Source organism: Octodon degus, unplaced genomic scaffold, assembly GCF_000260255.1.
Source record: "Octodon degus isolate 3935 unplaced genomic scaffold, OctDeg1.0 scaffold00016, whole genome shotgun sequence".
In the NCBI taxonomy this organism is placed as follows: Eukaryota; Metazoa; Chordata; class Mammalia; order Rodentia; family Octodontidae; genus Octodon; species Octodon degus.
This window is the reverse complement of record NW_004524592.1, coordinates 23,747,209-23,760,358: the sequence shown is the minus strand read 5'-3', so window position 1 is coordinate 23,760,358 and position 13,150 is coordinate 23,747,209. Positions and strand designations below refer to the sequence as shown.

The 13,150-nt window shown below is 37.8% G+C and overlaps 1 pseudogene; it reads left to right on the top strand.

The window, feature by feature from the left end:
* The first annotated feature begins 8,657 nt into the window (after positions 1–8,657).
* LOC101580958 lies at positions 8,658–11,541 on the top strand (annotated as a pseudogene).
* Positions 11,542–13,150: the final 1,609 nt, after the last annotated feature.

Below are 13,150 nucleotides of genomic sequence, written 5' to 3'. Positions count from 1 at the left end.
AAAAAAAAAAAAAAAAAAAAAAAAAAAATCAATACACATAAGTTATAAGTATGAATGTTAATGGTCTCATTTTAGCAAATCAAAAGACACAGACTGGCAGAATGGATCAAGAAGCAAGACCTATGCTGCATAAAAAAATGTGTTTAGTTCCAAAAGAAATTCACAAATATGAGTGCATCAATGCATTTAAATATTCATGAAAAATCAAATAAGCACTAACATAATTATATTGGGGAATCTCAAAACTTCACTGTCACAAAGACAGATCAACTAGACAAAAAAACCAACAATGAAATATTAGAAAGTAATGAAGCTTTTGAACAAATGCACTTAGTAAATGTCTACAGAATGATCCACTCCAAGTCAGAATACACATTCTTCTCAGCTGCACAGAGGATGTTCTCCAAAATAGACCACATATCAGCTCATGGAACATGCTTAAATAAATGTAAAGAAGTCAAAATTATCTCATGCATCTTATCAAAGATAGTGTAATGAAATTGGAAATCAATGGTAAAAGAAACCACAATAACTTCACAAACACGTAGAAATTAAATAACACCCTCCTGAACAACAACACATGAAATTAAAGAAAAAATTAGACAGTTTCTACAATTAAATAATAATAACAATATGATTTACTTTAACTTATGGCACACAATAAGGGAAATTTATAGCAGTGAATATCCACATCAGGAAAACAGAGCAAGCTCAAATAACAATTTAATAGTGAAGCTCCAACTTCCAGAAAAAATAAAAAGTTGGAGCTATGGTTTGTGTCTAGTTGTCCCCAACCCAAAGCCTCATGTAGGTCATGGAACAGATATGGCTGGAGGAGCAGCAAGTGGCTCAAAGGGCAGGGCCAGAGAGGCGCGAGCCCTTAAACTGACAGCATGCTCTGCCCCCACCCCCAGGCCTGGGGTCTCTTGGAAGTGTGGAGCAAGACATCCTGGACACAGCAGTGCTCCAACCTCTCCTCCAGACCTTGTAGCATGGGGCGGTGGTGTCTGCAATTGAGGTCACCTGTGATTAAGTCTCTGAGGTCTTGCTACATAATTCAGGCTGTTTTAAATTATGAAACCTCCAGTAACTGTAAGCTAAACAAACCTTTCCTTTTTTCATTTTGAGTGTCAGGTATTTGTCCCAGCAATCAGAGAAGAGTAATTAAGACAGTAGGTTAAGCCAAAGGCTCATACAAGGGAGGATATTATTAAAATCAGAGCATACACAAATGCATTGATGACGGAGAAAATAATACAAAGAATAAATTAATCCAACAGTTGATTCTTTGGAAGATTAAATAAAATAGAGAAGCCCTTAGCCAACCTGATCAAAAAAATGAAACAAAACACTCATATTCAAGTAATTAGGACTGAAAAAGGTAAAATCAAAATGACCCCTGCAGAAATCCAGAAGATTATCCATGCCTACTTAGAGAACTTATACTGTAGAAAATGGAGAAGAAATGAAAGTATTCCTAGATAAATATGTATTACTAAAGCTGAATCAAGAAGATATAAAAATTCTAAATAAAACACTATCAATCAATGAAATTGAAGATGTAGGGTTTTTTGAAAAAAAAAATCTACCAATGAAGAAAAACCCAGTATCTAATGGATTCACTGCTGAATATTGCAAGTAACTTAATGAAGGTCTAGTAACACCACTTCTTATACTCTTGAATGGAATTGAAAGGAAATAAATACTCCCAAATTTATTCCTATAAGTAAGCATTGCCCTGATACTAAAATGGGAGAAGGACCCAACTAAGAAGGAGAACAGCATTATGTTCAATAATGAACATAGATACAAAAGTCCTCAAGGAGACATTGGCAAACAGAATGCAGCAAATCATCAGGACTCTAGATTATACACCATGACAAACTTGGACTTGTCTTACACGTGCAGGGATGATTCAACATCTGTAAAACAAGGGCTGGCAAGATAGCTCAGTGTACTAAAAGCACCTGCTTCAACAGAGCACAGAAGCTGGGGTTCGATTCCCAGAGTGCCGTACTGGCCCCACCTCTGGAGTATGCTGAGACGGTGATTGAGACTGGGTGTGGTGGTGCACACCTGTAATCCCAGCACTTGGGAGTCTGAAAACAGAAGAACCACTATGAGTCCGATCTATGTAGTAAGACCTGTAGACCCTGTTCTAAATTTTAAAAAATAAAAACAATAAATGTAATTCACCATATTAATAGAGCCAAGCACAAAAATCATATGATCATTTCAATAGATGCTGTAAAAGCTTTCGACAAAGTCTAGCATCCATTCATGATAAAAGCCTTACAGAAATTTGGAATAGATGGTCTTTACCTCAATGTGACAAAAGCCATATGTGAAAAACCATTAGCAAATATCATACTAAATGGTCAAAACCTGAAAGTTTTCACTTTAAAATCAGGAACACAACAAGGATGTCCATCATCACCACTCCTATTTAATATAGTCCTGGAAACATTAGCTGGAGCTATTAGATGTGAGAGAAAAATAAGAGGAATAAGGATAGAAAAGGAAAAAGTTAAATTATCATTATTTATAAATAACATGACATTCTACAAAGAAGACTCCCATATATTCTATTAAAGACTGCTAGATTTAATAAGCAAATTCCATAGTGTAGCTGGATACAAAGACAACCCTCAAATATCAATAGCCTTCCTGTACGCAAATAACAAACTCACTGAGAGAGTAATTAGGGACCATATCCTTCACAATAACATTGAAAAAAATACCTAAGAATCAATCTCAAAAAGAATATAAAAGATCCCTACATTGAAAACCACAGTACTCTGAAAAAGGAGATAAAAGAAGATAATAGAAAATGAAAAGATATTCTTTGCTCTTGTGTAGAAATAATATAGTGAAAATTGGCCATGCTTCTAAAACTATTTCACAGATTTATGCAATTCTGATGAAAATGTCAAGAGCACATCTCACAGATTTCAAGAAACAAACTAAAATTGATTTGGAACCAGAAGAAACTTAGAGTAGCAAAAGTAATTCTGGGCAGCAAAGGCAAGGCAGAGGACATCACAATCTCTGATTTGAAATTATACTATAAGCTACTGAAAAAAAAAAAAAAAACTAGCATGGCAAAAAAGGGAAACAAAGATCAATTCAATAGATTAGAAAATGCAGAAGCAACTCCAGACTTACTCAGTCTCTTTATCTTTGACAAAGGTGTCAAACACAGAAGAAAGTCAGCCACTTTAATAACTGGTGCTGGAAAAACTGGCATTTCCCATTCTGAAGATTGAAATTGGACTTGCATCTTTCACCAGGCACTAAGTTAAATTTGAAATGGATTAAGGATGTAAATATTAAGACAGAAACATTAAATCTGCTGGAAGATAGAATAGGTAAAACTCTTGAAGACATTGAAGTAGCAAAAAACCTTGAATAAAACCCTGATTACATATGAACTATCACCAAAAAAAAAATCAACAACTGAGATCTCATCTCATTAAAAAGTTTTTGAACAGCAAGAGGAATCACCAGCAGAGAGTAGAAACAATACACAATGTGGGAAAAATTTTTGCTTGCTGTTTCCCAGATAAAGAATTGCTGTCAAGGATATATACGTTAAAACAAATCAGACCTCCAAAATTTAAAGACTTAATCCAAAAATAGGCATCTGATATGAATATACACTTGTCAGACTAAGAAATTCAAACAGCAGATAAGTATGTGAAAAAATGTTCAATTTATGGGTCATTATAGGGATGCAAATTAAAACAACACTAAGATTCCATCTCATCCTGGAAAGAAGGGCTATTACCAAGAAATCAACCAATAACAAAGACCAGCCAAAGAGCTCAGCAGATCAAAGTGCCTGCAAGCAGGCACAGGGGCTGGGATTTAAATCGCTGGGCCGGCCACACAGGCCCTGCCCCAGGGGCGCAATGAGACAGCAATTGAAACTGAGCATGGTGGCACCTGCCTGTAATCCCAGCTCTTGGGAGGCTGTAAACAAGTGGACCACTACAAGTCTGAGCTAGTGGTGAGACTCTGAACACCATGTAGACCCTTACCTAAAAATAAAAAATAAAACAAAAAAACAAATGCTTGGGGGGATGTAGGGGACAAGGAATCCTTCTCCACTATTGTTGGGATTGTAGACTGGAATAACCATTGTGGAAATCAGTATGAAGAATCCTTGAAAAAATTTGGATTGGAGGTTCCATTTGACCCAACTGTATCCATTGTGCATATCTTCACAGAATAATTAAAAACATTTTACAATAGTACTATATGTGGATCCATTTTATAATAGCATAATTTGTCATAGCTAAATCTTAGAAACAACCCCAATGCCCATTGACCAAGGAATGGATAAAATGATGTGGTCTTTTTATATAAAGGAGTACTAGTCAGCCACGGAAAAAATAAACTTGAGACTTTTATAGATAAATGAATCCAACTAGAGAACATACTCATAACTAAAATAAACCAGACTAACATATAGACATTTTCCTATTTTTGAGAAGCTGAAAGAGTAAATAAGATCTAAAATATGCAATAGATGATATTAAATGGGAAGAAACTATTCAAAAAGAGAGAGAAACTTAGGGGAAAGGAGAAAAAGAAAAAGTGTTAGAGAGTTATACAACTAATTTCTCTCAGTCCATGGAAAAATGTTTGTGCTAATGTTGCTTATAAAATTAAAAATAAAACAAACAAATAAATACATAAATAAATTAAAAGGCTAGGCTATAGCTTGTTGTGAAGTTCCTGAATTCAATACAAAAAGAAAATTAAGTTTAATTCAATACTTAACCCTATATTTACATATCATTTCTTCAAACTGCAATCCCTGTAAACCTCGTACTAATATATTCTATGTGGTTTTTTGTGCCAAGTCTCTGATATCTGGTATATATTTTACATTGACAACATCTCAGCAATTAGACTAGCCACACTACACTTACTCGGTAGCTGTATGCAACGAATGCCTGCCATCTTACACAATGTAGATCGAGGTAAAGAAAAGTATGAAGAATCATAAAATTTAATAATATTTTAAATATTCTAAGAAACGGGTAATTGTATACAAATTTCAATCAGACCACTTCGTTGGAAAATTTAGTGAAGGAAGAGATAGCAGGGTATAAGTCCTCAAAATATGAAAATAAATTTATGTACATTTGGAATAAGATGAAAGTTTACTTGAAAAAGACAGTAGTTAAGAGTTAAAATAGAGGAAGAAAAACAAAATTTCAATTCCCAACTTTTACCTCCTGTACTGTGTGTTAGGCACAACAAGCCATATGCAGAACATTGTAATAGGATGTTGTCAGGGAGATCTGCATAAGCATTTCCATGGATCATGAGCAAAATAATCCATTTGAAAACAATAAACTTCTGTACAAAGAATCACCAAAAGTGATAGAAGAGTAAATGAGTTGATAGGAAAAAGGCATATGAACTTTTGGAAATAGCTATTAAATATGTGTTAAATAACAATATCATGTACCATTTTAAACTTTTCTTTTGAAATAACATTTGGTTGGCTGAAGACTTACAAAGATAGTGCACAAGAAGGTTCTCATTTATGCCTTTATCCACGTCCTTCAATGTTACATTTTATACAATCATTGTTAACACCAAAAGAGTTAAAAAATGCATACTGGTATTGTAATATGGAATTAACTGAGGCTTTATTTTGATGTCACTTTATGTGTGTCTGTGCTTCGGAGTGGCTTCCTCTTACAAGTTTCTATGCTGAGATGAAAATGGTCCATGGAAATGGCCTGACACTCTGGTGAGGTTGCTGAGCTCCCGTGGTAGTCACAGCTAGGGTACCAGCTACACAAGGCTGACCGAAGGTCAGTCTCAGACTTAGTGGATGGGCTCTCAGAGCCTATCATAAATTAGGGCTTCAGGCAGGGTAATGAGAGAAAGCTAAAGTCAGAAAGGTGGGTCTAAGGAATAGAGACTTAGAAGGTGTAGAACAGCAGAAAGGGTTATAATGAACCATTTGAAATGTTTAATGTATGTATTTGCATCTCTGTGGTCAGATTTCATTTTTTCTCTAAGTAATTAAATTGGCATTGTCCATAGTTACAGCAAGACAACTTTCTTTCTGGAAAGCTATCATAAAAAAATACAATTATTTTAATGCTAAGTATTCTAAGATCATGATGCAATTTTATACATTTACATGATAAAGTGCTTGTTTGTGTCCTAAGATCTGAATATGTTCTTTTATCTCTAAGGTTAACATCCTTCAGATGCTAGCATGTACCATGTTAACAAGTGGGTGCTCCCAAATTCCCAGGACTCTGAATATTTTGTAATAAATACATCATAGTTCTGAATATTTCATAGTAAACTCGTGTTTTAATTAAAGATCTCAGACACATCAAACTTTGCAGGCAAAGCTCATGGGTGTTTCCATCCTCTTCATAAATTCTTGTAATATTCCTTTTATGTTCCAATCTATCAAAACTATCAAGTTTCACAGAAAATGGTAAGTAAAAAGAGAAAGAGAAAAAAAGAGAAAGGGGGAGTGAAGAGAGAATAAACTTCATCCCGTGAAGAGCTTCTATGTCAATGCTTTTGACAAAGAAACTCTTAGGAATGAACTGGAGGAGGCAGTGCTGGAGTCCTTCACAGGCTAAATCTGATTACTACTGATGTCAAGGTTTATCCCATCATTCCTAGAGCCCAGTATCCCCTGCTGCTTTAAAATGCCTCTTCAAATATAACTTAGATTGTCAGATAAAAATATAAACAAAAGCCAAGTGTGGGCCAAAGTAAATATTAATATAAAACTATAACCTTAAATTCAAATGAAGTAAGTTTTTGGCTAACCTCTGTGGTTTCACTAAGCTGTCTGCACTTGGAGTAAATGAGAAAGAAGTTGGAAAAATGCTGAGAGGGGAAAATGCTAGCACTCACAGTCGTAGCCACTTGTGAGACAAAGCAGAGCCAGGAGTGCAGTGTGTTCCCCTTTACAGCCCAGCGCTAATCTGGGAGAAGAACGTTCCTCTCCAGCCCCAGTTTCTTGCAGCATGTGGGAGTCTCCATGAGTCCTTGGCGGATGGCCCGCATCCCCAGGACACCAAGACCATCTTTCCTCTCACATGTGCTGTGCCATGAAGTCTCGCGCTGCTCTGGACAGGTCAGATTTCATTCCACACTTTCCCAGAGAGTGCTGCTTTGTGTGGAGGTCTGGACCTGAGCCACCCTCACAAGCCGTGGGGGCAGGGGGTTGTGTTGCCAAGGAAGATGTTACACTAGAAGTTCATTTCCTAATGGGCTGGAGACTTTTGCATGGAAGTGACCAGATGACTTCAAGTCTTGAGCATAACACACTTTATTTTTTTAAAAAGTAGAAAATGGTATTAGAACAGCAAAATTACAAAGGATACAAAATTTCACTACATAAAATACAAATTCCACAGTATTTGTCATGATGCATAGTGTTGCCTTCAAATTAGTTGTTCATATTAGTAGATGTATGCATGCAGAATTGGAAGAAGAATGAAAAAAGAAAGACATATATAAGAAATTAATAAGAGAAAAAGGACAAAGAATTGAAAAAAGGAGACAAAGGAAATTAAACATTAATTGTTCTTTTCCATATTTTACCAAGTGCTTTCCTAGTGTATAGAAACATCCATCCCCCAGTAAGAACTCCAAATGGAGATGCTGTAACAAATATTAATATTTCAAATTTTGTAAATTATCAGATTGAGGTTTGACTGTTTATTGATTTGCTTGATGTTATGTACTTCATTCCTCCTTCCCATATTTTGTTTGATAGTAATACCTCATTTTAGCTAAAACATGAATATATATGATGTATCTTTTGAACAACTGTATGATGCATGTATAAGAACCACCATTATTGTGGGCTATATTCATGCAGATAAAATTCAAAAACTGAAATACACTTATCCAAAAACTCAGATATAAGGGGGCCCAGGAAATAACTCAATAGAATAAGCGCTTGCCTGGCAAGTGCAAGGGCCTGAGTTCAATCCCCAGTTCCAACCAAAAACTCAGATAAAGGAATTAGATAAAAGGTCTTCATCATTTTAATCATGAACTTGTCTTCTGGAATTTTCCATGAAATATTTAACTTTGAATCTATTATGGCTAGTTCCAATCAAAGAAACTTCTTTATTTGTTTTTCCCTTCCATTGTTTAAGATCTATTCTGGTTGTTTTGTTTGTTTGTTTGTTTGTTTTTTCAGTACTGGGGACTGAACTCAGGACTTTGTGCTTGCCAGGCAAGTGCTTATTCTATTGAGCTGTCTCCTTGGCCCTATAAAATCTATTTTGAAGTATAAATAAAATAAATATAAATAGCAGCAGCACTTTGATCAACATTTAATAAGTTCTAAGTCATTCAAAGTGAATATATGCCAAATTGAGTAGTTTTGGTTCAACTATTTCATTTAGATATGGAAAATGTAACCGAACACATTCAAGAGTCAGAGAATATTGCTATTAGAAATGAAATATGTTGTACCAACTTCATATTCTTAAGATTGCTACATGATTAGGCTATCGGGCGGGGACGAGGTTTGGGCCAGTTGTGCCGTTGCGAGGTTGCCCATGAGGTCGGGGCAGTAGGCTTGGAATTATATCCTGAATTAGTAAATTGGAGAAGCCAGGGGCACAGCCAGTGTTCTTCCCAGCAGTGTCTACATTCAGTGCACACGGAATCATTATTCTGACAAGGTATAATTAAAAAGTGAACCTTTCTTCAGAGATGTCAAAAACAAACAAATCCAAGTCTGGATCTCGCTTTTCTCACTCAAAATTGACATCAAGATCTCGTTCTCGTTCTTTTCCAAGATCATGATCCTGAAGCCAATCTGTCTCTCGATCAGGTAAGCACAGGCTGAGTTCTAGGTCTCATTCAGATCATATTCTCCAGCTCATTACAGAGAAAGGAATCACCCTAGAGTGTATCAGAATCGAGATTTTCGAGGTCATAACAGAGGCTATTGGAGGCCCTATTATTTCCAAGGGTGCAACAGAGGCTTCTATCCAAGGGGGCCGGTATAACCATGGAAGCTTTGAAAGCTACTGTTCTAACTGGAAGAACTATCTGCAAGGGTATGTATGATCCTCGTCGGGGCCGTTCTAGATCCCCGTCTCCAAAAAGAAGGTCTCCTTCACCAAGGTCCAGGAGCCATTCTAGAAACTTGGATAAGTCATCTTCTGACAGGTCAAGGCGCTCCTCATCCTCTCATTCTTCCTCCAACTACAGCCGAGTTGAATCTTCTAAGCGCAAATCTGCAAAGGAGAAAAAGTCCTCTTCCAAGGATAGCCGGCCATCTCAAGCCGCTGGGGATAACCAGGCAGATGAGGTCAACGATCAGACCTTCTCTGGAGGTACCTCTCAAGATGCAAAAGCATCTGAGAGTTCAAAGCCATGGCCAGATGCTACCACCTACAGCAGTGGCTCTGCATCATGAGCCTCTGCAGTTTCTGACCTGAGTCCCTGGGAGCAAAGCCCAGATCTATAAGAGCCCTCTTCAGTCTTCAGTGGTAAGGCGGAAGTCACCCTGCCCTAGCACTGTGCCAAAACCTAGTCCTCCACTTTCCAACGCTCATCTGTGCCAAGTGGTGCTGCGTACCAGTCTGGGAGCCATCGAAGTCAGTTTGACTACAGCTCTGGATCTTTGAGTCCACCCCAAAAAAACCCTGTGGGTAAGAGTCCACCAGCCACTGGCTCCACTTATGACTCATCTCAGAAGGAGGAGAGTGCTATTGTAGAAGGAGCAGCCTAGACCAAGGGGTATCTAGAAGACCAGAATACAGAAAATGGGAAAGATATGAATGGGGAGCAGACAAATTCTGATAAGAACTGAGAGAGAAAAGGAACTTTTCTGATGCAGATGTAAAAGTGAAATTGGATTCATTTGCTTCCAAGACTGACAGTGAGAAGCCCATTAGGGGCAGTCAGTCACCCAAAAGGTCTAAGCTCCATGATGACTTTGAGAAGATGGCAGACTTCCACAAGGAGGAGGTGGATGATCAAGATAAGGACAAAACTAAGGGAAGGAAGGAATCTGAGTTTGATTATGAACCCAAATTCATGTTGAAAGTCATAGCTGGTGCAAGTAAAAACCAGGAGGATGCGAAGTTGGGCAAATGGGAGGGCCTGATGTATGCAGGAAAGGAAAAGCAGTGGAAAGCAGAGGAGTTGGAGGAGGAGTCTTTCACAGAGATCTAAAAAGGACAAGTGAGGTGGGGCCAAGAAGAGTGAAAGTGGGCACCAGGGGTTTGTGCCTGAGAAGAATTTCCAAGTGATTGCATACAAGGCAGTGCAAGAGAAAAGCTCATCATCTCCCCCCAGGAACACCTCTGAGAGCCATAAGAAGCTGGGAACCAGAGGAGACCTTTCCTCATGAACACCTTCATTTTCCATTACTCAAGAGGCCAGGTCAGTGTACACATGGATGCATCTGACAAGGATCTTTGCATGATCCAGTGGTTTATTGGCTCAGGAAAGCAAGCTTTGTTGGGATCTAGTGCATAGCAACAAAAAGGAGCAGGAGTTTTGTTCCATTTTCCAACACAGTCAGCTCAGTCTCAGCATAGCCCTTCAGAATTGTTTGCTCAGCGTACAGTGACCACTGTTCATCGTGTTAAAGAGCATCACTTGGGGTCCTCTGGAATGACATTGCAACTAAATACCTAAAGAGAGGAGCTGAACAGGAGGCAGCTGAAAACCAGAAAAGCTCAGAAATGCATAGGAGGATAGACATTTTCCCCATGACATTCAGAAAATGTAGTTTGGCTCATGATGAAATGAAAAGTCCTTGGGAACCTGGCTGCAAGGCTGAGGGAAAATACAAAGATGATTCTGTTGAACTTCACCTTGATATTGAACATTGTAAAAAACCTAAGGAGAGAGATCTTAAATGAGGTAAATAAAGAGAATGTGGATTCTCAAGACTCAAGCCATTCAAGGAAAATGACAACTGAGAAAACACATAAAGGATTAAAGAAGTAGAAGAAGAATCGGAGAACATGAGATGAGTCCAAGTCCTCCTCTTCCCAGTCATCTCACTCCTACAAAGTGGCGGAGTATCCTGAAGAGACAAAGGAGAGAGAAGAGAGCACCATGCGCTTTGACAAATCCAGACTAGGAACAGAAGACTTTGTGGGTCCAAGTGAAAGAGCTAGTGGCAGAGCTCAGGGAACCTTTCAATTTCCAGTCAGAGGGAGAGGCTTGGGCAGAGGCAACTAGTCTGGTAACAATAACAACAGGAACAATGATTTTCAAAAGAGAAACCGGGAAGAGAAATGGGATCCAGGGTATACACCCCAAAAGAAGAAGTATTATTTGCATGATGACTGAGAAGGTGAAGGTAGTGATAAGTGGGTGAGCTGGGGCCGGTTCCAAGGAGCCTTCCCCTGGGGTCAGGGCCAGTTCATGTTCCGGAAATCCAGTTCGAGGCCCAAGTGGGCCCATGACAAGTTTATTGGAGAGGAAGGGAACATTAAAGAGGATAAGAGTGGAACAGAGAACCAAGAAGAGGACAGGTTATAGCCCACAATTGAGTAGGGGGCCTTTCTTGATGGGAGCCCTTGCTCTAGGGGGAGAGGCACTGCCTAGTGAGGAGCCTCAAGAAGATTCTAAACATCCCACCCTGCCCCCACCAGCCATGCAGAGCCCTACGACATCAGAAAGTGTCCCTGATGCTGTGTCCCACTGGACAGGGGAGGCCACCACAGAGCCTGGGGTCAGGCCCAGCTCTCAACATAACACGACATGTTGGGTTCTAGCTGTTTCTCATTTGTTGGTGGTGTATGGGGTGAGGGCTAGGGGAGGGGAGGGAGAGCAATGTTTGATTTTGGTTTGTTCACTATTAGAAATCAAGTTTCATTTTTCATTTTCATTTCGTTTGGAGCTAAGAGGACTAATTCAATAATTTTCAGTCTCTTCTCCCCTTACCTGACTTTAAAAGGTCCCTTTTCTCTCTCTCTCTCTCTCTCTCTCTCTCTCTCTCTCTCTCTCTCTCTCTCTCTCTCTTTCTTTTTGAGGGAGCACATGTGGTAATAGCAGCAAGATTTAATTTGGGCAACTTTGATTCTTAAAAGAGAAAAAAGCAAAGCGTGTGAGTAAACATTGAAGTGTTCACTTCAAAAATAATTTCTACAGGATTAAAAAGAACAGAATGAAAACTAGTATCATCATGACAACACTTAGAGAAAATATTTAATACTGATCATAAATCTAAAATACTGATCACAAGGCCTATATATGCTGAACAACAGTGCACAAAATGTTTGAAGAAATTCACTTTCCATTGTGGGGACTTCATATTCTCTGCCTTTTGCACTGTAGTCACTTAATAGAAACAATTATTGCAATTAGATTTGCAGTTATTTGATAATGTGTCTGTGTTTTGTGCAACACTCCTATCTGTCTAGAATATTGATATAAAATATGGATAATCTAAAATACTAGAAAATCTCGTCATTTTCTTGATATAGTTTTTGGAATAGTCTTGCCTTCCTAATACTATTTGATGGATGTTACAGACTGATGCCTTTCCCCTGTTGCAGGAATTGTTACATTTATAGAATAGCTTGAAAGAATTAACTGCCCATTTTTAAAAATGGCACATTTATTTGTACATCACAGTCAATAATATTTGTCATAATAAAGGGTTCAACACTTTAAAAAATGTTTGGCAGATGTGGAACTCGTACATGACAAATATTAATGACTTGATTGAAGTAGTATCTACTCTTATAAGCAAATTTGTTTTTACTATATAGAGGAATCATTCAAATCAAAGAAGCAATAATGTATACTTGAATGACTTTTCAATACTCTGATAAATGAAATTTGTATCATCATTTTCTTTAGTACATCCAAAGTTTGAAAAAGTATGAACTTCACCTGTGACTTTTTGTTCTAAGATGCAATATTTACATTTATTCATTTTAGCAACTGGGTAGGTGTCTTCATGGCCATTGTGTTTTAGGGACATTCACTTGTGATAATCATGTCCAGATGAGTTTGAATCTATATTTTAGAAAGAGGTATATTTTACAAATAATTCATTAATTTTGACAAAATGTCATGTCTAACACGGCAATTTTTCATACAGAGAAATATAACCTTGAATCAGGTTCAGATGACTACAGTATATATAGAGCCATAC